Below are 27,714 nucleotides of genomic sequence, written 5' to 3' on the forward strand. Positions count from 1 at the left end.
TCCAATAATGTTGCGAAACAGAAGGCCCTTACAGCAGCATAAATTTAAAAAGGTGAGATAATTAAATTTTCTGGAGAATAAAAACTCCATATTTATAAAAATATGAATTCTCACATATTAGTTATGTTTTAAAACATTTAAAAAGTAATATTTGTCTTTCATTAAATAACATTTATCATCAGCCCACCAGTCATTTACTTTTTAAAAATACATTGATTTTCAATACTCTATAGAGTAATAGAAGTAATGGAGCATTTGAATCACGTGCTTTCATAAAAACAGACAATGTAAGATGAAATCTATAATAGTAAAATTAAGGTGATCATGAAGTAAGTACTTTTGAAACTTTATACTCTTCTGTATTGATTGTTTTATATTTGCAATAAAATACAGACACATTTTATGGAGAAAAATTACTAACAATTATGTTGAGAAAATTACATTTCAATCCAAGTATAACCTTTAATGTTTCTTTTATCATTCACAACTTTATTTTTTCTCATAAGTGTTATTTTATGTTTTAAATTATTCATAAATAACATAAAACATTAGCCTCGGAAATATAATGTATTGTATTGAAGATGAGACTCTCTCTTTCTCTCCATATGTATATACATATATGTGTACATATGTATACACACACATATATACAACATTTAAATAGCTAACAATTTTTGACTTCTGTGTATCAATCAACAAGTTAAATATTGAATACATAGTATCTCATTATTATTCAAAAATCCTCATGAAATAGATATGACAATTTTATTTCTACTGATGAGGAAATAGGCTTAGAGAGTTTGAGTAATTGCCTAAAGTCACATAGCAAATGATATAAAAAGCCAAAATTTAAGAGTTAGGAGTTAAGCTACAGCAAGCCCTCTGTATCTTACTGTTCCACTCATCCCTTCAAAACATCTACTAAAGGCCAGGCGCTAGGTCTATGCCGCTTACTTTTGGTTGGGTGTGGCTGACATCAAACCAAAATAAATATATATACACCTACATACACAAAGGATGACAGCTCAGATGAAAATTAAGCAGGGGTGACATTATGGGCAACGCTTGGAAGACGGCAGCTACTTTTGAGTTAGTGACCTACAAAGACTTCTCTGAGATGGTGACATATAAGCTAAGATTTGCATGTCAAGAAGGAAATAAGCATAAGAAGATAAAGGGGGAGCAGCTGTGACCATAATGCAGAGGTAAATCTTCAGATATTCAAGGACATTCAAGGGCCAGAATGTTACCAGTATAGCTATCACACCCTGAACTAAGGAAGAATGATAGGCATTGACATTAGAGAGGCTGAGGCAGGGACCAATCAAGTAGGGTGCTGAGCAGCCAAGTAATTTGGTTTATCCTAAGTGTTATGGAGGGATATGGGAGTGTTTTAAGTAGCAGAATGGCATAATCTGGGTTTCATTTTAAATGACTTACTCTAGCTGTTCTGCAGGAAAGTGGATATAGGTGGGGAAAGGAGATGAAATCTATATTCATAAGAATTACGTGTGGATACTTATGTGTGCAGATTCACAGAAAATTATAGGCATATTGAATTTAAAACATTTAAATTTTAAAGAATGTACTCATTATAATGATAATCTTGAAATTATCACCTTGCAGAGAAGCACAAAACCAGAGTATATGCTTTAAAAATCTCCTATTCAATGAAAAGCTATTGAAAGTAAATTTGTAGATTTTTTAAAGTATTTTAGCAAACAGCATTATGAAAAGTGTATTTACAATAATGCAGAATTTAATGTGTTCCTTTAAATAACATATGTTATGACTTTTTTGACAATAGCACTTCACATGCTTTGTGACTCATGCTTTAAAGTAATATTCCAAAATGACAACACAAATTGTAGTGAGTGAATATGTTTTTGATGTAGACTGATTCAATAGCAGTTTCTGAATGCTAAATGGAATGTTTTATATTTAAAGGAAGTGTATTAGAGAGTAAAGCATTAATTTATTGTGAAGCTTTTATTCCTTCTTTTATTTTTGATATTTTTGAAATAGACTACCATTTTTAAATCTCTTATCACAAAAGATCATTTTCTTCTTACTCTTAGCAATTTAGAGGTGTTTATCGAACACATTTGGTGTGATACTGGTTCTACCAGGGTTATATAGTACAGATCTAAAAATGTTATTTTTAAAAACCATAGTTCTATAAATAAATAATATTTGAATAAATGAAAATTCAGAAAAGTGTCCTGAGTCTCTATTACATCTATTACATCTAAGCAGTTTTCAGAACAATCTTATATTTTTGATACACTGGCACTTACTGCTATTAGGAAATGAGCTAATTAGTGTGGAATAAGGATATAATAATCATGACTTCTCAATATAGACAGAAAACTAGTACATGAAGACACATTCCTAGGAGAAAACATGTATAAATCTGCTTATATTTTAATGGTATTACCATATGTAATATTAAATATTATTCCAATTCTCTCTACTATTCAGCAATTCTTACGAAAGTGCAGCTACCTTTCACATACAACATGGATGCTCCACAAAGCATAAACTCAGCCCTAGACTATCTTCCTGTTAATAGAAAATTGCTTTCATTTCACTTACTATTTTTATAGATGTTTTTGAAGAACTAAAAAAGGTTAAATTTTTATTTTATGCTCTTATGTATGTTAATCAAAATCATTCTCCCAATGCAGACAACAGTTATGAGTGTAGCAGATAGAGTGTTCATTATCAATAGAAGACAAATATTGTAGACCATGGAGAAATAAAGTTAAACTGCTTTCCTTTTATTTTAATAGTAAGGCCCTTGTAAAACCTTTAGAAAACTATTATTTTTTCCATAAAAATTAATTTCTATTTTTTTCTAATACTATGTATTTATATCATTCCTTTAGAAAAACTTCTTATATTTCACAATGCAAAGGAGTTTGAGCAGATTTTGAAAAAATAAATAATTAGAAGTATGAGTCTATTTCTCTGCAGTATTTACTAGTGTGATCAATTGCCCACTAAGCTTGTCATTGTATAAAACAGAAAGTTAGCATATATTTTAATCTTCCCAGCACCGAAATATTTAGGCTCAAATATTTTGTAAAATTTTATTTAGTTAAAGTATTTATTGAGCTATTAACATATTCAAAGCAATGTGTTGGATCCCTTGTTTTTAAAGATGAATCAAATAAAATTCCGCCTTTTAGAAGGTTATGGTCTAAAAGAGAAAATAAGCACCCATAATAAAAATGTAAAAGAAGTATGTTCTTAGAAGCAGATCCAGTAAGGTGATGTTGGAGTTGAGAGATGGGATAGATTGCTTCCCAAGACATGAGGATACTTCTTGGAGTAATTGGCATTGAGTTATAATATATGGTAGAGTTAAAATATATGATCATATAGAGAAAGACTTTTCAGACATAATGCAAAAGCAAAAGGTGAGTAGTAGTTTTCTATTGCAGAATAAGAAATTATCACTAATTTCCAGTTTAATATAACACACATTTATTACCTTAAAATTTCTGTGGATCTGGCATCTGGGAAGGGCTTAGCTGAGTCCTCTATTTAGGGTGAACAAGATTGCAAAAAGGATTTGCCAGGAAACGCAGTCTCATCTGAACCTCAACTGGAGAAAGATTCATTTCTGTTGGCAAAATTTAGTTCCTTGCAGTTAAAGGACAGAGAATTTCAGTGTCTTGTTGATGTTCAACTGGAGACCATCCTCAGCTCCTAGAGGCCACCCTAAGTTCCTTGTCACAATGGTCACCCAACATACAGCCTACAACATGGCAGTATAGTTCTTTAAATCCAGCCAGGAAAAAATAAACTTTAACAAGATGATCACACCATCTTCTCTACGTAATCATAAATATGTAATCGCATTCCTCCTGTCTTGTTTGCTGTATCCTATTGGTTAGAAGCAAGTCACAGGTCATGGTCATACTCAGGGGAAAGTACTATTCAAGGCCATAAATGTCAGGACATGGGGATCATGGGGGGCCACCACAGAGCCTATCCACCACAGGGTGGAAGGTGAACGTTTTGGTTTAGCTGAAGGGTGTGACACATGTACATGGGAAAATCAGGTTGGAAAAGAAGTTTGGGTTCAGGTTGTGGAAAGAATTGAATGCCTTACACTGGAGTTGAACATTATATTTTATATACAAGAGGAAACCATTGTTACATTTTTGAATAGTAGGGGAAACTTAGTGGAACTAGGCTTCAGAAAGTTTAATCTGGAAATGAGTTATAAAATGAATAAGGAAAAAATAATTGGTTTAGGAATAAAAGTTAATATATTAACTTGTTGAAAGAATGAAATAATGAATATTGTAGAAAATATGACTATAGAATTGGAATTTAAAATGAAGCTTGTTTCTTAAACTGAATTACAAAAAGAAAGGGTGATCAGCAACTCACCCATTCCTTACCAGGTCAAAATTACAGGCTTCCCTTTGTACATGCATGTAATGTAAAATGTTCTTTGGGAATGTCTCTATAAGAAGGAGAGGTGGATCTGTGAGACACTCAGGTGTGGAAAATGAGACTTCATGATACTCATCAAGGGGAAGAAAGGTGAACCTTGTAAACATAAGATACCATCTTTAAAAGACCATATATTAAAAAAGAGTAACAGTAGTATGTCTAGGAAAATACTGGATATTAGATGTGCACTATTTTGTGTAATTAAAAAAATTTCACTCTATTGGAAGCACCATCAAATTAAAGAAAAGCTGATTTTTCATGAGCATCATATAAGGGAAGTGAAAATCAGGATAAAGAAATATGATAGATGGAAATATATAGAACTTGACAATAAAGAAACATCAGAGAGAGATAATAGTAATAATTGACATTTTTAATCTAGGCAGTTAGGAGGTTAGTAATAACCAGAAAGGTATGTTGGAAAAAGAGTAGGTTTTAGGGCTACAAGAAAAATATTGACTTATATATACTAAATTTAAATGGTTTTCAGAACGGTTGCTGAAGATGTACAATGCACACTAGAACCCACAGGCAGTCAGGAGGAGACAGGTGGATTCTTGGAATTCACTAGGTAAAGGTGACAATTGAGAGTATAAGACTGAGCAAAATTACCAAGGAAGTGAGTGTGGTTAGAGAAAAAACAAAGACTATGAGCAAATCTTTATAAAGTATCTATATCTCAAAGATGGGATGAGGAAGCAGAATTGGAAGAACTTGAGAGAGAAGAAAAAGAAAGAGTGATCCTAAAGGTAGTTAAAAACAACAAAGAGAGTAGAGTAGTAGCTCAAAGGAGAGAATTATCTAAGAGATGCAAAGTTGAATCTTTTGAGCGGTCAAGCAAATATTGCAGCAAGCCAAGTCTAAAGTAATAAGAAGGCACGGGACAAAGGCAAAGTGAAATGCATGTGACGCATATAAAGTAACTGACTTCAAAATAAATACATTTTTTAAAAACAATATCCTTATAGAAAATAGATCGCTATCTTGATTTGGTCCACAGGCTACCAGTTTGTGATCTCTAGTCTATAGTAATGTATAATCCAGAGAAGAGAAGTAGAATGAAATTGAAGAAAACCATTGTTTCACAAGTAAGAGTTTCTTAATCATCTCTTTGTGAGAGATGTTTTATTAAATGGTGGAAGCAGAAACTGAAGCATAAGATTTAAGGAGAAAGTGGGTGATCAGGAAACAAAAAACCTTGTCTGAATTTATAGTAATGTAAAACTTGAAAAAAACTCTGTCATGTAGTCATAAAAACAGCCATGAGAAGGTTATGGCTGGTCACAGACAACAGGGGAATGACGAGGCTAAATACTGTGTCCCCATTGGAGACAACAAAGAGCTTCATGAGGCGAATGCAACAGTCAGAGCTGGGAGTGGGAATCAGCGGCAGTAGCCAAGGAGCAGAAGTCCAGCCAAACCTATTGGATGGTACCTTGCTGGTGTGTAGGCTACTTCAAAATCGCTATCCATTCCACCTCACCAGCTTCCCCAGAGATTTCAAATGCCACACAGATTTTCAGTGAATAATTTACCTTTGGAAGGCGATGGGAAGTTATTAAAGGGGCAGTGGCTTGATCAGCTCCTTGGGTGCTGGAGGTTTGATTTTTTATTCTTAGAAGACATGAGTCATGCACAGTTGTGGAATGGATGGGGACAGCCATGGTAAGGAGTTGTATTCCAGAAACAAGAGGGCAGCTTGGTGGAATCAGGCCCTGGAGCAGGACCATGGGGACTGGATCCCAGGCATAGGTGGAGTCGTGAGCTTTTGAGATAGAAAATGACACTTCTTTCTCTAAGTCTGTAGAAGAAGGAAAGTGAATACCTGGAGTTAGAGATACATTTGAAGTGGACTAGAGATATATTAAATAAGCTCCCACTGGAAAGTTCTGGCCTCTTTAGCATCAGCCTAATGACGGGAAACACTGGGGAGAGCCATGATACAGGTGACCTGGACATGCCTGTGTTAGGTGTTCAGTTTTATCCTGATGAAAAAGGTGTGGTTTTCATGCTGCTAAAGAACAGTGGCTCATGTTTCACAGTCTGCCCAACTAACTTCATGCTCTTTTCTTGGGTTCAGTCACTCAACAAATGTTTACAGAGGTTCAATAATATGCTATATTGCATAGTTGTTTACAAAACTTCATTGTTTATTTTTCTGATTAGAAAAGGAATATTTTTTCTTTGTAAAAACGTATACAGAAGAAAAATGAATATAATATCATTTAATCAATATTTCTTGAACACGTACCATGGGTTGAACCCCATATTAGCAGTTTGACATGCAATAGAAAACAAAACTGACATGACTTTGCTGTATAAAACTTACAATCTAGTGGAAGAAACTAAATTCTGCCCAGACTTTCCCATCACACCCTCTCCAGGTAAACACTATTTGGTTTTGTGTATATTCCGCCAAATATTTTTTATATTTAATATACTTCAAATAGTTTTCATCACATTCTATGAGTTATATTTTTTCCTTTTTGCTGTGTAGCGATTAGGGTAGCTTCATGCTACATTCAGATACTAATTTTGAAGTTTTAGACAAGATGACCCAAAAAGGATGGCAAAGAAGGAGCTTAGAGCTGAAAGGGATTTCAAACGTGATCCCTCTCTTTACAATCTCTCTTTGAAATCTTCTTATTCAAAGCTGTATAATCAAATAGGTACATTTACATGAAGTAAAACACATTAATTAATTTATTTAATACATTTTGAATGTCTACTTTGAGCAAGATAATATTCTAAATATGGTTTACTCACTAAAGCAAATTTCCAAGAAAACCTAATTTTTCGGAAACAAACAAAACCTGTGGAGAAGAGCTAATAATAAGTACTTCTGCAAAATTCGTATGCTCCAGTTTAAAAAAGAAAATTAGAGTTCCAAAAGGGAAAAGGAAGACAGAAAATTTCAAGCTAATCTGGAGTATGGAGAGGCAGATTTCTTGATTTTTCTGGCTGCAGTCATATACCAACATTTTAGTTTTATTCTTCTCTTGTATTGGAATAGTGGCTGTTTTAAAGATACATAAGCATTTATACTCTCTGTCAGGTATCTATGTAGGGAAAAAAGAATTTACACACCAGAGCACATGGGAAAATGCATGCATGATGATAGAGTTTTACAAATTTATTTATTTTGGATTGTTATAGCCCTTCTACCCTTTATTCTCATTCAAACTCCCATTTTTTAAAAAACATCCCATCTACAGGGAACTGCACAGAAAATGTGAAATTGGTAATTCTGCTTACTCTGCTACAGAAGAATGTAAGAAATAGGTACAGTGTATGTCACTATAATTTATGACGGGGCAGTGACAATAACTTAAAGACACAGAATAGAACCCGACTACCCACCATTAAGTAGTGGATGAGCTTGGAGTATATCATTTTGTTGATATTTCTATCTCCAACACTCTACAAATTATTGCCCCTGCAATTCCCTACATTTTTCACTTCCTAGAAATGTCATGTATAATCCAACATAAAATGGAGACCATTTGTGCACTTTTCGCTCAGTTTGTTATTGTAAGAAAGATGTTTTAAGGTAAGAGCTAAAATATTCAATCCAATTCAGTACAACATTTATTGAATACCCAATATTATGGCTGCACTATAATAAGGTATAGTAAATGCTACAAGTGAGGTCTTAAATACAAAAAAAAGGAAAAAGAAAATGACTACCTCTTTTTGGGGAAGGGCTGGTTGGTATTGAACAATTTCGGGCTCACAAGTCTCTTGGCTCCCTAGCATCCTTATGAAGGAAACCTAAGAGTAATAAACTAAAACTAAAATAACAAAGGAAAATATGATTTAGGAAATTTTACCCATAAGGTCCAACCTGCTGTAAAACCGTAAATATCTAAATGTTCTGTCTTGTTTGCTGCCAGTAAAGAGGCTCATTAGAGTTGGAGATGTTATCCCAAAGTGTTTTCAGATAGGATCTCGGTGGCATTTCAGTTTAATCCTCCCAATTCTTTAGGGGACCACTCTGAATTTATCTTACAAGGGGGCAGTAAGCATAGAGAAAAGATTACTTTTCTGGGCATTTCTCTAACCAGATTTTCGGTTATTCTCAGACAAAAGGAAAAATGTATCTACCTTCAGAAGTCTGTCTACATAATATTCTCTCCTATTTGTGTTTAAAGAGTCATCTCTCAGGAACAGCAGCTCTCTATGTTACAGCAATTCCTTTATTTATTCATTTAGTTACAACCAGCGCTTACTAACTGTGCATGAGGCCTGCAGGAGAAGCCATCAAAGTATACAGGGAAATAGTATAGAGAATATTAGGAGGATGAACACACAAACTAGGAATGCTCAGCCTAGATTTGAGCTACCAAGGAAGGAAAAGCATGCTGAGACTGGAAATACAAAGAATCATGTGAAGTGTGTGTGCGTGTGTGTGTGTGTGTTTTCCCAGAAAGTTTCAAGCAAGTTGACAGAATGTTCAGTTTAAGAGACAAGTAAGATTCCTTTAGAAAATGTCTAGGAGCTTACAACCTTGTGTTATGTCACAATTTGAACATTATGTGTGGCAGGTTTTACATAAGCTTTCTGTACATGTGTCTAAAGAGTGAGTGCACAAGTTGAGAAAAAAAAATCTTTGCTACATAAACACAGGCTATCTTGCTTGATGTGGACAGAATGAGGGGAAGCTTGGATCCCTGAACATCGTTGCCTTTAGATTTCATCCAGCCTACTGAGATACTGCATAGTAGGAGTTAACAGATGGCTCTGGTTCTGACCCGGGCTTTTCCTGTGCAACTTCCTGTGTTACTATCTGTGTGATACTTAAAAAGTTAGTTCACCATTGGAGCCTCAGCCTCGTCATCTGTAAATTGGGAATAATAGTAGTACCTATCTTAAAGGGTGGTTGTAGTCAATGAATTAATACATGTAAAAAGCTTAGGACATTGCCTGATGTGTCTCCTTGTAAATGTTCTTTTTCTTTCTTTATCTTTTCTTTCTTTTTTTATTCTCACTCTGTCGCCCAGGCTGGAGTGCAATGAGGCAATCTTGGCTCACTGCAACATCTGCCTCCCGGGTTCAAGAGATTCTCCTGTCTCACCCTCTTGAGTAGCTGGGACTACAGGTGGGTGCCATCATACCTAGCTAATTTTTGTATTTTTAGTAGAGATGGGGTTTTACCATGTTGGCCAGGCTGGTCTTAGACTCCTGACCTCAGGTGATCCACCCACCTTGGCCTCCCAAACTGCTGGGATTACAGGTGTGAGCCACCGCGCCCAGCCATAAATGTTAATTTTAATTATCATTCTATATTAAATTTGTTGTACAAGTGTGAAAAAGAAAATTAACCCACTGACTTTGAGGGATGTATATTCTGATTATCCCTTACACTGTGGAAAATAAGTTGTCTTTAATGAAAAATACTTCAACAAGATCCTTCTTAGTAACACCAAACTAATGGCAACATAATGGACAGAGTTTGCTTTAACTTCCTGAGATAAATTAAATCACTACATTTTAAAATAACTAAAATGGATCTCTCTCTCTCTTTTAAATAATATTATGTCCTAAACCCAAAGGCCTAATTCTGCTTGAGAGCTGTTTCAAAATATGACCTATTTCTTTCAAGTTTCTCATTTTATTATTTATCCTCTTGGAGCTCCCAACTTTCAAATAAAAGTGAATGTATTTCTTTTAAATAAGAGGAGGTCTGTGCAGTGCACACATCTAGATTCTGATAGTGCCAAGAGAATTTTTTTTTCAAAGCAGCAGTTCATGTTCAGCCAGCACCAAACGGAACTTAAAGCTCAAAGGGTTTGACTAAATTTAGAAACCACGATGTTCAAGTGGTTCTAAATTTGACAAAGCAAAGCAGAAGCTAACCAAAATCGTACATAAAATGATCTTTTCTATTATGACAACGGGTTGGGCAAGATATTATTATCCTAAATTTAGGAAAATCAGACCAATAACTAAAAATGAGCTACTTAAGGCTGAAAATAAAACAAATGTATTCCTATTCCAGAAGAAGGAATTCTAATATCTTCATGAATATTTTGAATGACTTTTCTGATGTCATGAAGTTGAAAATATCAAAATTACTAATCAAATTTAAAAGAAGAAAAGAAAACTGTTCCTATCAAGTATGTAGTCTCTATGGCAATGCTTCCAATCTGAGTTTCAATATTCTCAAGAGCAGCTCATGTTTGACAATACTTCATAAAATAAACTTGAGTTGTCTACCTGGTTTTCCATACCAAGCCTATATATTTCATACATAATATTACACAATGATATGTTAAACAAAGTTGATTTAGTCCTTTTTCTGTTTCTTATAATTTTAATTGTGTGTAACATTTCTAATTCTTAAAGCATTGTGTTTTATTCCTAGTACACACATTTGCTTCATTCTGAGGCTACCATCTAGTACCCTGATAAAAACCTGCTAAATTGTTTTTCCAGGGCAGAAATTTTAGGTTGAACCAGGAAAGGCAAGATTTAACTGCTAACATACTACAGTTATACTTTAAAATTATGTGAAACTATTATTTTGAGAAATAGTGAAACAATTAAATGCATATGATGAAATTTTCTATTTTATTGCAAAATAAAATATAGAATATGGTATGTATTAGGTTTTTGCAATAGTGCTTTAAAAATAATAGTAGTGCAGGATTTTACTAATGTCAAAGCTATAACTGCAAGTTAACTTTGAATCAAGTTAAAGGTGAAAATTATGTATTTTCTGAGAGAAAGAAAATTGCAATTTTTAGAAACCACTTTATAGTCTAAATCAAACTTTAAGAGAACTACTCCAGTTTCACTGTGTGTTCCCTAGCCCTTCTACTGGCCTTTAGAGTAACTACCTAGCTTACCTAAGGTTCTCTATTGAAGTAAGAGCATTTTCATTTCAGAATTCCTGTGATCCAGTACACATAAACAAATATCAAGAGAAGTTAAATTTTAAAATGATGGACCTTTTCCAATTAGATTACTTCTGATCAATACACTGTCTGATTTTTATAAGATGTCAACTAAAATTCAAATTCGGATGTCAAAAAGGTTTAAATAATCCTCCCTCCGATCTCTGTAAGTATACATTAGATGTGGGAACCAATAAAGTTTTAGACAAGGAAGATTATTCCATGTAATGGGAAAGCTGAAACCCTAACACTTCTATTGTGTACCTGCCTTCCTTCTGAAAATAATTTCTTGCAATGTTCCATGAACATTAATGCATCAGTAAATTAGATCATGAATTTGTACTGGAAACGGTACCAAAACTCTGGGTTTTCTGTTGGTTATTTATCTCTAAGTTCATCACACAGTATTTGAACAGGCACAAAGAGCCAAATTAAATCATACTGAGTAATTGCAGCTAATTGCAGGTCATTCTTTACGGTCTACAGGTGGATAAAAAACAATTTTTGGGGGGATTAAGAAAAGTATGTTGATAGTTTTCTTATCACAAACATATATTTTTATTGTAAGGACTTAGAATATGAAGATAAGCAATGTAATGACAATATATCCAAAGATAACTAACATTAATACAATCTGGGGGCTATAATAATTTTATACATGTTTATAATTTGATCTATATTTATCCAGTGATTCAGTTAGGATACAATCAAAAGAGGAAAAACACATGGTAATTTGAACAAAGAAGTTTATGAGAATTTTTTTAACTGTAACAGAGGTTTGAAGTAATGATGGATTTGCAACCAGCAGTAAAATAATGTTAAGAAATATGGGAATACAGATATACGGACTAGCCACTATCCCTAGGGTTGAGCTAGAGATGGGCCACGGGGCCAAGTGAGCACACCATGACCACAGGCACTCTGCTGTTGCCCAAGGGAGAGAGCAACAGGGAAGTGGCTCACTTCCATGAACTGCAGGAGCCATGTGCAACAGAAACCACAGGCTCCCAAGAGTGAGGTTGGATGAGTGTCTGAGTAAATGAATGAGTCTCATCTTACTTACCTGATATTTTCTATCAGCCTCTAATTGATGATTTTCCTTTCCTCTTATTGTTGTCTTCAAGGTCTTCTTCCCACTGTATACTTTCTCTGGGGATCTCTTTACATCCCACAGCCATTGAATCTTAAAAATAATACATGAAATAATTGAATGAAATTTCCAAAAACTTAAGAATATAGATCGCTTTTTTCCCTAACATCTAGTATCTAGCATATTGACAATATCCAATAATATTTGCTAAATAAAGAAAAACGCACACTGAAGAGTCAACATAATAAATGAATAAAAACATATTCAAAAGTATATCATTCTGAAATTGCACAATGCGTATAAATATTTGATGCTAAAAACTTCTACAAAGATAAAGAAGATCACATATGGGAGTTACAACATTTAGACTTCTGAAAGAAAATTAATTCCAACCTAGAATTCTATGCGCCATTTAAAAAATCAGAAGACAAAGATTAAGTAAAGCAACTTACAGATAGGTTAGATCTAAAAATATGTATTTGTGATACACCCTTCTGTGGGAAGATATACATCACCAAAATAATGGAATAAAGAAGACATAGGATTAATGAAAAATGATTACAACACAGGAGAGGTTGGAAAGAATTCCTGGAATAATGTTGAAGGGAAATCCTAAGACATCAGCCATTCTTCAAGTCTAGAAACCCCAAGGCTATTGAGAGCATGAAGACTAACGAATGAATGTCTCCAGGAAACAAAAAAGGAACCAATGAATTCATGACAGGTTACCTGGTGAGACTGACCATAAGCAAACATAAACAAAACAATCTCCATAGGTATTTTATTGTTTGGAATGTAGCAATTTATGAAAAAGAAGAGACGAGTATTAACTCCAGGACAAACAGAGTTATTTGGGTAAGGGTGCAAATCTTAGTAAATGACTTGGTTCAGAATTGAACAATATAACACAACTTTTAAAAAGTTGAGGGGTGAAGACTGAAGTGGTAATTTAAATACAAATTCTGATACAATTTTATTGAGAGGCGGGAGAGAGGAGTGGAGAGAATTTGGTATCATGGTACAAAAGTGCTAATTTTAATTTTGCATAAAAATAAGTCATTGGTATCAGTGATACATATTATTTCATAATATGAAGCCTGAAGAAAGAGAAAGGAATCTTTTTCTATTTTATTTTGGTAAAAAATTTTATTTCTATTATCTCCCTCCTTTCAATAAAATTATATCAAAATTTGTGTTTAAATTACACTTCAGTGTCCCCTTTTCCTCTTTTGTCCCTGGGGGCCAGAGTCTTTATTATTATTTTGAGTTATTAATTGAATTTTTAAAAACTAACACATATTAGTTTTTGAGATTTTTTTCTTGTTGTTCTTGGCTTATTGACAGCAATGGGGTGGAGGAGGACAGAGAAGATAAAATGAGCAAAAACAAAAAAATGGTAAAGTACACAATTACTGGTTTCTAAGACTCTTTTGTCACTAAACTGAGCTATTGCAATAAGGTTCCTGCTGATTTTTCTGTCACCAATCTCTCCCTTTAATTCCATCTTTCACAGAGTTTCCAAAATTATCTCCTAATCACAGATCTGGTCATTCACTTTCTTGTTCAAAAGCCCAAAACAGCTACTGATTGATCACGTTAAACTCCTCTGTGTGACATTTAAGGCCCTATCTAGTCTAACTCCAACCTAACTAAAGTTTATTTCTTTATTAATCAATGTTATAAATCTACATCCTAGCAATAAAAGATTATTTTCTCATCTCTAAATAAGACAATCCCTTTACACTTCCATCCATTTCTCTTTTTTTAATTTCAATAGGTTTTTGGGGAACAGGTGGTGTCTGGTTAAATGGATAAGTTCTTTAGTGGTGATTTCTGAGACTTTGGTATACCCGTCACCCGAGCAGGCATGATCTCGGCTCACTGCAACCTCCGCCTCCCGGGTTCAAGCGATTCTCCTGCCTTAGCCTCCTTAATAGAGTAGCTGGGATTATAGGTGCCCGCCACCACACCCGGCTAATTTTTATATTTTTAGTAGAGACAGGGTTTCACCATCTTGGCCAGGCTGGTCTCGAACTCCTGAACTCATGATCCACCCGCCTTGGCCTCCCAAAGTGCTAGCATTACAGGCGTGAGCCACCACACCCAGCCTCCAATGTGTAGTCTTTTATCCCTCAACCCCCTCCCACCCTTTCCCCCAAGTCCCCAAAGTCTATTTCTTGGCCCAGAGTTCCTATCATTTGCTCTTCCCTCTTTGACCTAACTTATTTCCTATTTTTTTCATACACAAAATGCTAAAGGCCCAGGAAAACTTCTCCAATCACCTGCATTGACATGTCATTTTTCCTCCTGTGTTGCCACTGTGCACTGTGTTTTTATTATAACACTAGCAACATTTTGTTTTGGGTCACAGTATGTACCTTACACCTATCTGGTCCACAAAACAAAATTCCCTTTTTCCTTGAGAGGAGAATCTGTGTCTTACTCAGAGGCATACTTCTGTGAATGTTTATCACAATGCATACAAAGAGTAAGTATGCAAGAATTGCTTGTTGAATTTTAAACAAAATATTTTAAAACTGCATAAATATGTATGCCTATTTACGGTTAATATTCATAATGAGTCTATCAAAGATAGTGACCAAAATGTTCTAACTATAAAATGTTTTCATGCTTTGCCATTTATAAGGAGAAATTCAAGACTCAGCAACCAATTGTTTTAAGGCTTCCAATGACTCATAAAATTATTCCAAAAGTTCTAGAAAACTTATGTTTAAAATTATTTATTCAAAAATTATTAGCAAAGCCCTAACTAGTATTTCCCAAATATGTTGAAATTAAATACAATATGAAAATCCAAGGTCTCATAGGTGTTATTAATAGCGGCATTTTTATTAGCAAGATACTCTATTCAATTCTATGGAGAATACAAAACTGAGAAAGTCTTAATAATTGTAAGCTAGAGACCTGTAGATTTTAATGCAACTGTTTTTACCTTAATGCTCATTCTTTATTTATTTTCATTTTAGTTCTTTTAAAATTTCTACATAGTTCAGGAGAGATAGCAATCTACAAATAAGGACATTTTGCTAGGTACTCCCCCTTCCACCCATTCTCTTTGTCCTCTAATAATTTATGAGTTGGTCAAATACATAACTTTCAGATTTGATCATGAATACTTTCTTGGAATAGTCCAATTAGCCTTGTTCTGCTAAATATGTCAATAAGAGGAAACCGAGTGTATTTTACAGTATGTTTTTCAAGCATCTCTCCACCGCAGCTGTGTTAAGTATACTCACAGCAGATGTGAACAATGCATGCAATGCTGTTTCCTAAAGCTCTATCTGCAAATCAAAAATACTTATTATTAGAGACATAACAATTTTTACTCCACTTATTTTAATATATTTTATAAACTTAATTAAGCAACAGCAATTGTGACAGGTCAATGTTGAAAGAAGAAATTAAGTGTGCGATGAGTGTTGCCTTTAAAACTTAGAAGCTTCCAGATTATATGTAACTCAACATTTCTTGAATGATTTTTACCACCCTGGTAAGTATGAATAAATTGGGGCAACACTTTCATAAATGCCAGGTTGTAAAACTATTTGAGATTTAAAAATATTTGAATTCCAGAAATTAAAAAGTGAGTAACAAATACTAGCAATATAAATTATTTATCAATAGTCATTTTAAATGTCTCTGCAATCATTTTCCTATTTTATAAACATCTATACTGCATACCATCTGCTGATGCTTATTTTAATTCATAAAAAGACTATGTTTAAATGAAAATGTAAGTGACAGAATCAGAACAAAAGGGAAAGGGCAGGAGAATAAACTGAATAAATTCCAAATATGACTTCTAAAGGCAGACAATATAAAAGCTGTAATCTTAGTTTAAGCCTTACACTCCTTAAACACAGTAATTACAAGACATCTGCTGGGAACACAGCTTTGCTATTGGATAACCTTAATTGCCCTGTAATATTTCCTGACACTCCCCAAAATATGCCCCACTGCTAATAATTCATTCACATTTCAGCACCATTATTAGCTACTAATTCAAACAATCAAGACAAAGACAATAAATGGATGACCTTGAACAATTACCCACTCAGTGAACAGAACTTATTTTGTGCTTTTCAAAGATGTAACTGCTTTCCTGCGACTGTGAATAGCACTCCAAAATCAGGCAAATGCAGACAAGAGAAAAAAATCGTGGCATAAATGTAATGTTCCTTCTGATATTCTTAGAGGACTAGTGTTAAAACTTATCCACATATTATGCTTTCTCTAAGAAAAATAAAAGGAAGTATGAAGTTCAAGCAAGAAACAAATTCTCTTTGTAATAGAGATAATTTAGTCATGAATAGTCAAGTATACATTCAGTTATTTCTTTTTTGTTTCAACCTGTGAGAACATTTAAGAATCACATAAATTCAGAGCCAGGAAAAACATTCACTACTCACAGCAAAATGGTGGGAGTTTAATGGACAGCTCCTCAGGGGGCTCCTCTTGCAAAATATTTTAAACACAGTCTGCCAAGTTAACACTCCCTCCCCCTCACCTCCTCCTTGTTTCTCAAGAAATTTGAATTTTTAAAGAAATGTGGTACTCTTGGCCTTTTCTAATATGGAATGCATTAAGAGAAAACCCATAAATAAATGCTTACATATGCTTGTGAGAAATAAAGCAGACACCTCAAATTGATCTATTTGCCAACAAAGGGGAGGGGGAGCAGGCACAACCGAAAACTAAGGCCAACGAAGTAACAAAGATATGGGTGAACCTACGTTATCACTATATTTCTTGGATGTACTGTGGGGCGTATTCTGGTTTGGTGTGATCCAGTTATAAATGCAAGAAGAAACGATGTAGAAAAATGGGTTAAGCAGAGGCATTCCAGTAGGGAAAGAGTTTTAGCATTTTTTTACAGTCTGAAAAATCCCAGCAAAAATATTGAGTTTTTAAATATACAATCAAACAAAGAAAAAGCAGGTTTTGAATTCTCTTGACAATATGTGATCCTATAAAACAATTGTCATAACATTACGGAAATGTGTAATATATAGATCTTAAACAGCTTTTGTATATGAAATCCTCCAATTCCTTCTTTGCCTGTTCCTCCTCCTCTTTTTCTTTGTCCTTCTCTTTTAAAATTTTACTCTTATGGATTTCATTACACTTAAAATTCATAATATTATAATTCTTCCCAGTGTTTAGAGAAAAAGTCTTGGAAGACAATTATTTCTAATTGTGTCATATTCCCCCTCCACCCCAGTGAATATTTGCCAAGGCATTTGAAAAGTTCTATCATAATTTTTCACATAGAAAAAAAAACAAAAATATTACTTATGTAAGCATTTTTATATATGTTCAGTTCAAAATTTTTATTTTAATTATTTCAGCCTAATAAAAATAGAATTTATCCATGCAAACCTTACACATTCATTTGTTTGTTTTGGAAATTTCTGTGTTCAAGAATTTTTTTATACAACATTAGAGACATTTATGTTAGACCACATATTATATAATATAGAAAAAAATTATTTGATTGTATAAAAGCAAAAAGAAACTCTACCAAAATGATAAAGAAACAGGTTAGAAAGCTGAGGGTGAGAGGTTGAGGAAGAACCTGAAACATTTTTTCCTCAACAATTGATCAGAGGTGTACAAAATACACAATAAAAAATCAACCTTAAGAAAGCCAAAGATGATAACATATCACTGGGAGAGTCACCTAAGTCCAGAGGTGGTTCTAGGATCACTAATTATGCAAAGCAGAGAGTGGGAAAATAATGATCAATTATCTACATGTTGGGCTATGTACTAGAGGCTTTTCGTAAAATAGGTTTCCATTTGAAGACATTATAATGTAGTTAGAATGACAAAATTAATACCCAATATAACCCAAGTTTCCTTTATAAGCCTCAAAGTAGGTATTAATAGGGTCACTGTCGAATGTGTGCACATGTGTGTGCATTTCCAAAAAGGATTTCAGCTTGCTTCCCTCAAGGTTTCAACTTACTATTTCTAGAAAACCCAGAGGAGAGTCTTCTGTGTACTTCACACTAATGTATTTTCATTCCTTCCCTTCGTCCTCCACATTTCCCTTTTGGTACTTAAAGTCCCTGGAAGCTGCAGTCTTCCTATGATCAACAGCCTCTGTCTCAGTAAGAAAAGCCAATGTCCACACCAAGGGCGTGATTACCCTCTGCCCAGCCTTGAGATTCCCAAGAGTTTCTGGGCTTCCTATTGCCCTCTCTGTTTTAAAGCAATGAGGAAATTCTTCTGTCCTCTAAGTCATGCTACATGTTGCCCCACATAAAACTGAGTGAGCCCTGTGTTTTCACAGGCTGCCTCCTGGAACTGGTGTTTTCCTTTAGGATGTAGACATGAGTTCATTCCGCAGCTCAGAAAATAGACCACAAGCTATTTTCTCCATGTTTCTTTCTAGCCTGGTGGCTCCATGCAAACATTTTCACTTCATGGAAATGTCCTCATGTAAATAGTATTGCATGCTTATCATTTTGAGGTTCTTTACCTATGGTCTCTCCTTTGATCCACAAAAAAAGGTGATGATGTAGTTGCTCCCATTATCCCCATTTTGCAGGTGGTAAACTATAGAGTATCAAAGTCAAATGACTTGGCCAAAAGCACCATATTCTAGCCCTAGAATTGTCTGGATTCCTAAAATGGGCACAATTTGAGGTACATTGGAATGTCTGCTACACATTTGAAATTGTGAGAAGTAATGTAAAAGATTGTGCTGATGACACGCAGCCACATGAGAAGGTGTTGATGCAAGGAAAAGGCAGCTCTAGAAAAGGCTCGTGAGTCCTGAATTTATTAAATCCTTGCTACTTGTTTTCTTTGGAATTACTAACCACTTTTCAGCATGCCTCAGGTCAAATGAACACCTCCATGCTGCTGAGTAGAATCTATGAGGCTCCTATTGTAATCCCTTCACTAAAGAAGAAAATTTGGGCATCATTAACCTAATCTAAGAATTAGATTAGTGTAACTTGCTCATGGCCATATAGATGTTAAGTGGCAAAGCTGAGTTTCAAACCCAGGCAGTGGGGCTTTCCCAAAAGAAGTGCCCATGCAGCTGACCTCATGACACTGCACAACAATTTATTAAGAAAAAAGACATAAGCCTAATTTACTGTGTGTCATGTATAATTTTTCAATGTGTTATTTCCCAAAAGAGTAACATCCTAAAATCTCTACAATAAGCTTCAGATTATTTCCAAAGAAGGGCCATGGTCAGAATAATTGAGTAGAAAAACTTCTTTGATTCTTCTGTAAGAAATCATGTTAGGAATATTAAATGCTTAGCATACAAATATTATTTAAACAAATGCATATCTAAAATTGACCTTTAAATGGATATTAATAGTTTTCTCAAGCACTTCTTTTGGGAAAACCTCGCTGCCTGGGTTTGAAGCTCAGCTCTGCCACTTAACAACTAGATGGATATGAGCAAGTTACTTAACACTTCCTCCTCTGTAAAATGGGTTATACAATGTGACCTTCGTCATATACTTGGTAGGAAACTTAAACAAGTTCACATGTGTTAAGTATTTAGAGCAATATCTAGGCCATGACAAAGTCTCTTTAAGTTGATTATTTTTTTAATTAATGTATGAAAAATGACCTGGAGCTGCTCATTTGAATCAGACCACCCGGTGTCCCTGATTTTTCTGGAGTCTAATCCAGCCCTGCCCTCAATAAGTATCTAGAGTGAAACTTCTGGCATAATGTATAGAGAATAAGCAGTAGGAATGAATTTCAGACCACAACCGTAATTTATTTATAGCTTTGGAACTCACTAAATCTCATACCTTACCTTACTCACATATTCTTGATATTTGATTTCCATTTAATTTTGGCAAAATGCGCATTTCCCCATACAAAGAAAAAAGTCCAGCGTAGATAACTGGCTATCAAATATCCAACTCTTGCTAAATAGCATTTTGATCAGAGGAAAGTAAATTAATCAGACTCATTGTGATTAAATCTCTTTAAAATTGTGCGTGCACACAAACACACCACAAACACACACACACACGCACATGGGGAAAAGTGAACAAGGGCTTTGTAGAAATCCATTTCAGCAAAATCCTAAATATCATTCCACAAGCTCATGGAATGTCTTGGACTTGCTTAAAATGGATGCATTGTTGAACTACACAATTCTTTTCCACTTTAGAGACACTAGAATACATTTATATATAAATTGCTTTTTCTATAATTTTATTAAAAGAAGAAACCCTAGGTGAGTTTCTTTTTATATTTGTATAACAAAAATATTAGTATCCACTTAAAGGTCAATTTAGATAAGCATTTGTCTACTTTAAATATTTGTATGCCAAGCATTTAATATTCCCAACATAATTTCTTATAGAAGAATCAAAGAAGTTTCTCTACTAATTTATTCTGACCATGGCCCTTGTTTGGAAATAATCTGAAGCTTACTGTATAGATTTTAAGATGTTACTATTTTGAGAAATAACACATTGGAAAATTATATGCCACAGTCCATGAGGCTTATTTTTTTTCTTAAACAAATTTTGTGCAATGTTATGAAGTTAGCTTCATGGGTATAAAAATAAGGGGCATCTCTCTTCTAGGATAACTAAAATCTCTGGAAACATACTCAATTGTCTTTTGTAATTTGTTTTCTTCTTCATCATCTTTATTTTTTTAAATAACTATTTGTTTAAAGTGACATTGTGTAGATTAAATAATTTTTTGCTTACTTGCAATTTTGACATTTCCTTTTCAGAAAACCCCAAAGTTTTCAGCTAAAGTTTAGTTCTAGTTTTAACTGCATACTTTTGTTTTTCTCATATTTCATTTCAGATACTGAGCCAACTTCAAATTAGATTCATGCTTTCTGTGCTTTTTTGAAAAAAAATTCTACAATTTCTATACAGATATGGATTATATATGTTCAGAAAGATTTAGTGAGACTAAAAAGATGTGCTGTACGATAAGATCCTCATAATTTATCCCACAAAATTCTTTTTAAATTGTTGCCATTTTTAAAAAGTAAAGTAAAAATAAAATGCATCAAGCCTAGCATGAGGATAAGTGCATTTATTTAAATAACAAGGACTCTAAAGAAAACATGACTTCAAGCAAAATTACCATTTCGGATGACAGATCTCATTATTGCTGCATATTCAACATGTTTGACCAACTTTCAGTTGTGCAAAATGCAAAGAAAGGCTTGTGCAATCACTGTATGAAATATGTATTTAGGAAATGAAAGCCCAGTTCCATTTATTAATTACATTTTTTAAGAAAATCATTTGGAAACATCCAAATGTTATTATTTTACCCAACAATTAGTGTTGTTCTTTGGTCTCACATCTTAAACTCTGCCTACATGAAATACAGAATGCTTTGGATACTATAGTCTCACAAGGCTCATTCTCAAAGTATGCTCTGCATGGATCTTAGAGACACCAGATTTCTGTTTCTCACTTTGGAATCTAATGTTGCCAGATATCAAATGAGTAAGCTGAGGCAATACCACACATAGGAGCTTGTCAATACTCCAGAAAACTGTAGAACGATCAAATGGGTCAGTTGGAAAAACAACTAATAGAAGGAAGGCTGTGAAGTCAAAAAGGCAAGATCTAGGTTCCAATTCCAGCCCTACCACTTATTGCCCTTAACCATGTTACAGAGTATTAAGAATTACTGTCATTTTAGGTCTGTGTACTAGAGTGATACTTTTTTTAAAAAGCTGAACAGAGTAAATCTATAATGTCTACGTGTGAGAAGGTAAGGCCAAGTGAGGCCACCTGGGTCTGATGACAAGGCTTAGGAGCACTCTGGTCTGGATGCCATGCAGAAGACGAGAAGTGAATGCACTGATCCTAACCAAATGACAGAGTTCAGAGAATGAGGTAAATGGCAGCTAATGAGAATGTAGCAAAAGCTTGTCTTGAAATAGAAACCCATCAAGTTTTGACAAAGTCTACAAAGAAGACAGATGGATATAAACGTCTTTGCGAAGAAAGCATCTAAAAGATAGCAATAATTAGTTCTAGTTTCTAAAATAATGGAAGAATTCTCACCTAATTAAATTAAATGTTGGCAGGGATAAATCTTATAAGCTATCATTGATGCATACATTTAAAAGTGGATTATAGGACAAATTTTTTTCCTGTGCATTAGGGCAAGTCATGCTCACTTCAGAGTGCCAAAATTTGCAAATAAACATATATATATAATATATACATATATTACATATGTGTACATACATATATGTAATATATACATATATTATATATGTGTACATATATAATATATATATATACATATTATATAAGTGATATATAATATGTAAGATATATGTTTATTTGAAAATATATATATAATGTGTGTGCGTGTGGTTTTATTTTATTTTTCTAAAGTTACTATTGTTTTAGTGTTGCACATACTTGTGTCTCTGTTTACTGTAATACATGACTATTCAGTAGATACTGTATGCTGGGCACTGGGTTAAATATTAGGAATGCCAAAACGTGTCTGCTCTTGAGGAGCTCTCAAAATGTTTACCAGAGATATTGTAAACACACATAAACTTACACTATCATGTACTAGGTATTCTAATAGATTTATGTACAAAGTACTATGGGAACACAAATGAGGAAATAATTCTGATTGGGAAAGAGGGGGGCCCATTTTTAAAGATACACAGAGAAGATCTGTGATTGGGGCATTGAGGAATAGAGAATATTTTATGCATTCTAGAATTTAAAAAATACTATAAAGACTTGAGCAATTACTTATTTCAGTTGCTTAATTTTAAACATGAATAAAATGAGAGTTGGAGCTATTAAGTAAGGTGTTGAAAGGCACCAAAAATAAAAGGCAAAGAGAAATAAAGTACAAGGATTTCCTTGGTTTTCAGGTCACCGGACTTTCTATTTCACACAGGGACTTCACAAATCCTACCCCTATGTCCAGTTGAGGCCAGTTAATATAATTACAAATCAGGCCAATTCATATAGATCCATTACTGAATGGGAAAACACTTAAATCTCTATATAAAGAAGACAATGATTCAAACAACCTAGAAGTAATATTTTTAGTTGTTGTTTCAAGATGTTCCCATTTACTTACTTCACTTACTAGGAAGTATGATGTTTATCTATATACTATTTACTTTGGCATAAAAGAAGTATAATATGATTTCTTTTTTATTAGAATGCCAGAAATCCTTAAATGACAAGTGTTATTTATTATTTAGAATATCCCTTGAAACCCATAACCATCTGAAAACTACTTGCTAGGATCTGGCAACTTTGAATTGGGCCTTTTGCCATTTTGACAGATGGTCAGAAATATAAGAAGCCAAAATACCATATATGTGCACTGATTGTGAAAGTTTTGGGTGTGATTCTCAGCTTAATCACCCACATGGCTTTCAATGCTGATTTACATGACCATGATTAAAAAGAAGAGCACGGAAACACACACACACACACACACACACACACACACACACACAGAGCTCTTCATTTGGTAGCTAGATATAGATGCTCAAGTTCTTCTGCTGCCTTGTAGTTCTCTTGATAGATAGTCCATGTTCATTTCCAAAGCTACAGAAAAGTGCATTTGTAGCCTTCTGTATATTTCAAGCATATGCTTTTATTTGGATGTACCTTAATCCCAGAGCAGCCAGACAACAAATTTGGCACTCAAGTATGGAATGTAGCCATATTATGCTCTCAGATGGTATGAGCAGAACATTTATATGATTTAGATTTAATATTTTTCTTTTAAGAAATATATTTTATTGCAAGTTTGAATATTGGTTACATGGTTACTCCAATTTGTACTTAAGGTTTTAATAGAATAACAAATAGCTCTTTATGTTATTTTGGTCACTTGGAATAACTAAATTAGTTTGGCCATATGGTGACCAAATGGCAATTATTAACTGCTCATTGATTAGCTATTACAATAATGCAAATATAACCATAATTGGGTCAATTTAGTTAAGTTACAGAAAATCTACCTCTGAATTATACCACCTGTATAATCTTTTTTTAAGAAGCCAGTGATTGAACTCAATTAATTATCACTTTCAATATAACTAAAATGAATACAGTTATTCTGTTAACTAAATGCTGATATGGTTATTAGGTGTCAGTAGAAACCTTTTACTGCATGTTGACTATATATTGCATATTAATATAATTTTAATACATGCTAAAATGTATGCAGTATTTATATCATGAAAATTGTCAAATTCTACAAATTCTTTTGATTTCCATTAAGTGTGGTCTTCATTTTTTTTCTTCCAATCATTAAATTTAAAAAGGCTTAACATTTCAACAATTATTCTGACATAAAGCAAAACAAAAATACCTATTTTTGCCTTTAATTTTAGCACACTGATTATGATTCAGTGTTAATGTTAATATTTGAAATATTAAAGGATCAGATGACAAAATATAGTATCTTATTTTCTTATTGTTTATTTTTATTAAATGAGAAATTATATACTTTTATGGGACATAGTACTGTGGAATCTTATGGGATAATATGTGGTACACATTTAAATAAATGAAAAGAATCAACACTTTCTGTAAAATTACTGCACACCAAATACGATAATCCTACTAACTGATCTTTCCCTTTTGGGAAATGAAATAGGAAAGATGATTGGCATGGCTATGTCCTTGTCTTCATCCAAATGCCAGGAGTATAATAATCACTCGACTCCTCCATTCTTTCCCAGTTTGAAAAATCATATGTGGGGGAAGATCTGGCACATCATGTGAAAAATAAACTTTATACTTACTACTCTTTCTTCCCACCCACTTGCCCTTCAAAATGAGACATTACTTGATTGGTTATTTGAGGATAGCGGTAATTCAAATGCAAATAGAGATCCTCTTTTGCACTTGAACTCACAATGAGGCACCTCAGAACTCTTAATAAATAGGCCACAATGTAAATTCTTTAGAACTAAACAAAGAAAAGCATAATCTAGATTTTCATACATGAATCAAATTTTTACAAGTATATAAAAATTAAGTCTCCTGCTAGTTGAGTGGGATGTAGAATTAGAGAAAGGAAGTTTAATTTTTTCAGTCTTTTCACCTTTGGCTCAGTAATGGCTAAACTGGAAGGAAAATTGGAAGGGAGCAATTCTTAAATTTGTTTTTCTAGTAGACTTTTTCTTCTTAACCTAATCCCTACATATACTGTGTATAATAACACAACACATCATATCAAAAGAGTTTCAAAGATTAACTGGGTTATTTTGAGAGGAAGGAAGTGCTTTATCACAAGAGAGATATATACATAAGAAATGTTTATAACATTAACCTCTATATTAATGTTAATTATATGTAATGTTAATTTATAAGTATATATTCTTCATAGTTTTGTAATTCTGCTTTGGCATATAATAGCATAAAGCATGTAGAAGTATTGATGAAGTTTTAAATCTGATCAAGAAAACGTAGATGATTTTTCCTAATAAATGTTGGGGCAGAGTTAATGATATATCCTTGTGGGAAAGTTAATACATTTAAATAAAATCATAGAAACACAGAAGGTACTATCGTAGTAGATTATTATAATACTGTACATTATGTTATGATAGTTTTCAAGCAGATAAACATCATCTAGTTTCTTTACAGACAAAGAGAAAGTGAAAACCTTAGATACTGAATGTAACAGAAGAGAGGAAAATTGTTAATATGAAAATCTTCTATTTATTTCCAGATGATCTCTTGTGTGCTAAAACTCATTCTGTATCTTACAGAGAAAAAGAATAAAGATCAGGATTTTCAAGGGCCATGGCTTATAACAGCCCAATACAGCTATAAAACCTACATACAGAGTTAGGATCTACGTGATGTTACATCAGAGTAAAAGAAGAAAATGTATTCAATATTGTTTTTTAGAAAGTCATTCTATTGCAATTTATGATTCTCACATCCATTAGTATTACAGAAATGTCACTCTCAATAATTTTATGTTTTAATCACAAAAATCTTAAGCTTAGAATAAGATTTTTTTTTAACTCGTGAATTGTTTTTTCTCTATTTCCCCATGCTAGAGAAAACCTTAGATTGCTAATGTTAATACATGAGATAGGATTGATATTACTATGAATTCCTAAAATAGCTGATCTTTGATTTAAAATACTTATGGTGTTTCTATAATTCAGTCCTAAGAGGAAAAAAATACACACACACACGCACACACACACACTCTCTCTCTCTCTCTCTCTCTCTCACACACACACACTCTCTCTCTCTCTCGAGTTTTACCAATTCTTCTACTTGAATATAAGTAGAAAGGCAACTGGAAGGGGACTGCAAAATACTAAAAGCAAAACCATGCCCTGTTCTCTGATGTCATCCCATGCATCTTCATTCCTTGGCTACTCACGTTTTATACCTGAGCCAGGCACATCTTCCTTTGCTGTCTCAATAAAGAACAAGAAGAGGTAACAAGTTTTAAAATAATGAATAAATCTAAGACTTTTAACAAAAAAAATACTAGTATATTAATTAATATCCTATTGCGTTTCCCTGAAGTCAAGAGATGAGTCATTTTTCCTGTGGTGTTAGGTCTTATCTGATAATCAAAGTGATGCAATGTGTGGGCCATTTCACTGAAGATTCATTCAGCATGTTCTTGCTTATAACCCCCTGTATCAGTGTATAATCTTGTGTCAGGTCATAGAGTTCCCACACTGTACTATAGTATTTTCAATTTTCTATTGATTGGCTAGGGCTTACTATTACACATGAGGATTGTTAGTCTTCTGGTAATTGACATTTCACTGGGGCTGGCTGAGCCCACAAAAATGGGCATTAAATTTTAGATGTGATGAATTTTGCTCTTTGAAAATAATCATTTGCATTAGTTTTTTTTTCTTGCTTAGGTTGAGTTTATCCTGAGTACCAGTATTCCTTTCCTCTATGTGTTTTTATATGTCACTTTCGGTGGAGTATATTTGTTGATGTGAATTAGCTTTTGAACATCCTCAGCAATGAATTTTGTTGCATTGTTTGTGTTTTCTTCAATTCTTTGCCAAAATGTGATTCAATTTGTACCTTGAGTTTACTAATTATTCACTACACTGCCAAATGGGCCTATCATTCTGAATTTTATTATATATTTATAGGGTAATAAAGCTCTATATAGACAACTAAGGCACCATAGTGCAAAGAAATTATCAATTCAGTTGCTGATTTCCCTGTTTCCCAAATTTATTATGTATGAAGAAAATGTGTAAAAATAGTT

At 33.6% G+C, this 27,714-nt stretch overlaps 2 long non-coding RNA genes across 2 annotated transcripts in view; one reads left to right on the forward strand and one right to left on the reverse strand.

The window, feature by feature from the left end:
* The window catches only part of LOC105738772, a 58,099-nt gene extending 54,270 nt beyond the window's left edge, over positions 1 to 3,829 (reverse strand). The window contains exon 1 of the long non-coding RNA XR_001114625.2: positions 3,497 to 3,829. This is a non-coding gene — a long non-coding RNA (uncharacterized LOC105738772). The remainder of the gene's footprint in view (positions 1 to 3,496) is intronic.
* On the forward strand, positions 1,023 to 26,633 carry LOC105738771. The gene is made up of 3 exons (XR_001114624.2): positions 1,023 to 1,205; positions 11,358 to 11,532; positions 26,222 to 26,633. It is a non-coding gene; the product is annotated as an uncharacterized LOC105738771 (long non-coding RNA).
* Positions 26,634 to 27,714: the final 1,081 nt, after the last annotated feature.

This window comes from Nomascus leucogenys, chromosome 9 (assembly GCF_006542625.1).
Source record: "Nomascus leucogenys isolate Asia chromosome 9, Asia_NLE_v1, whole genome shotgun sequence".
Lineage (NCBI taxonomy): Eukaryota > Metazoa > Chordata > Mammalia > Primates > Hylobatidae > Nomascus > Nomascus leucogenys.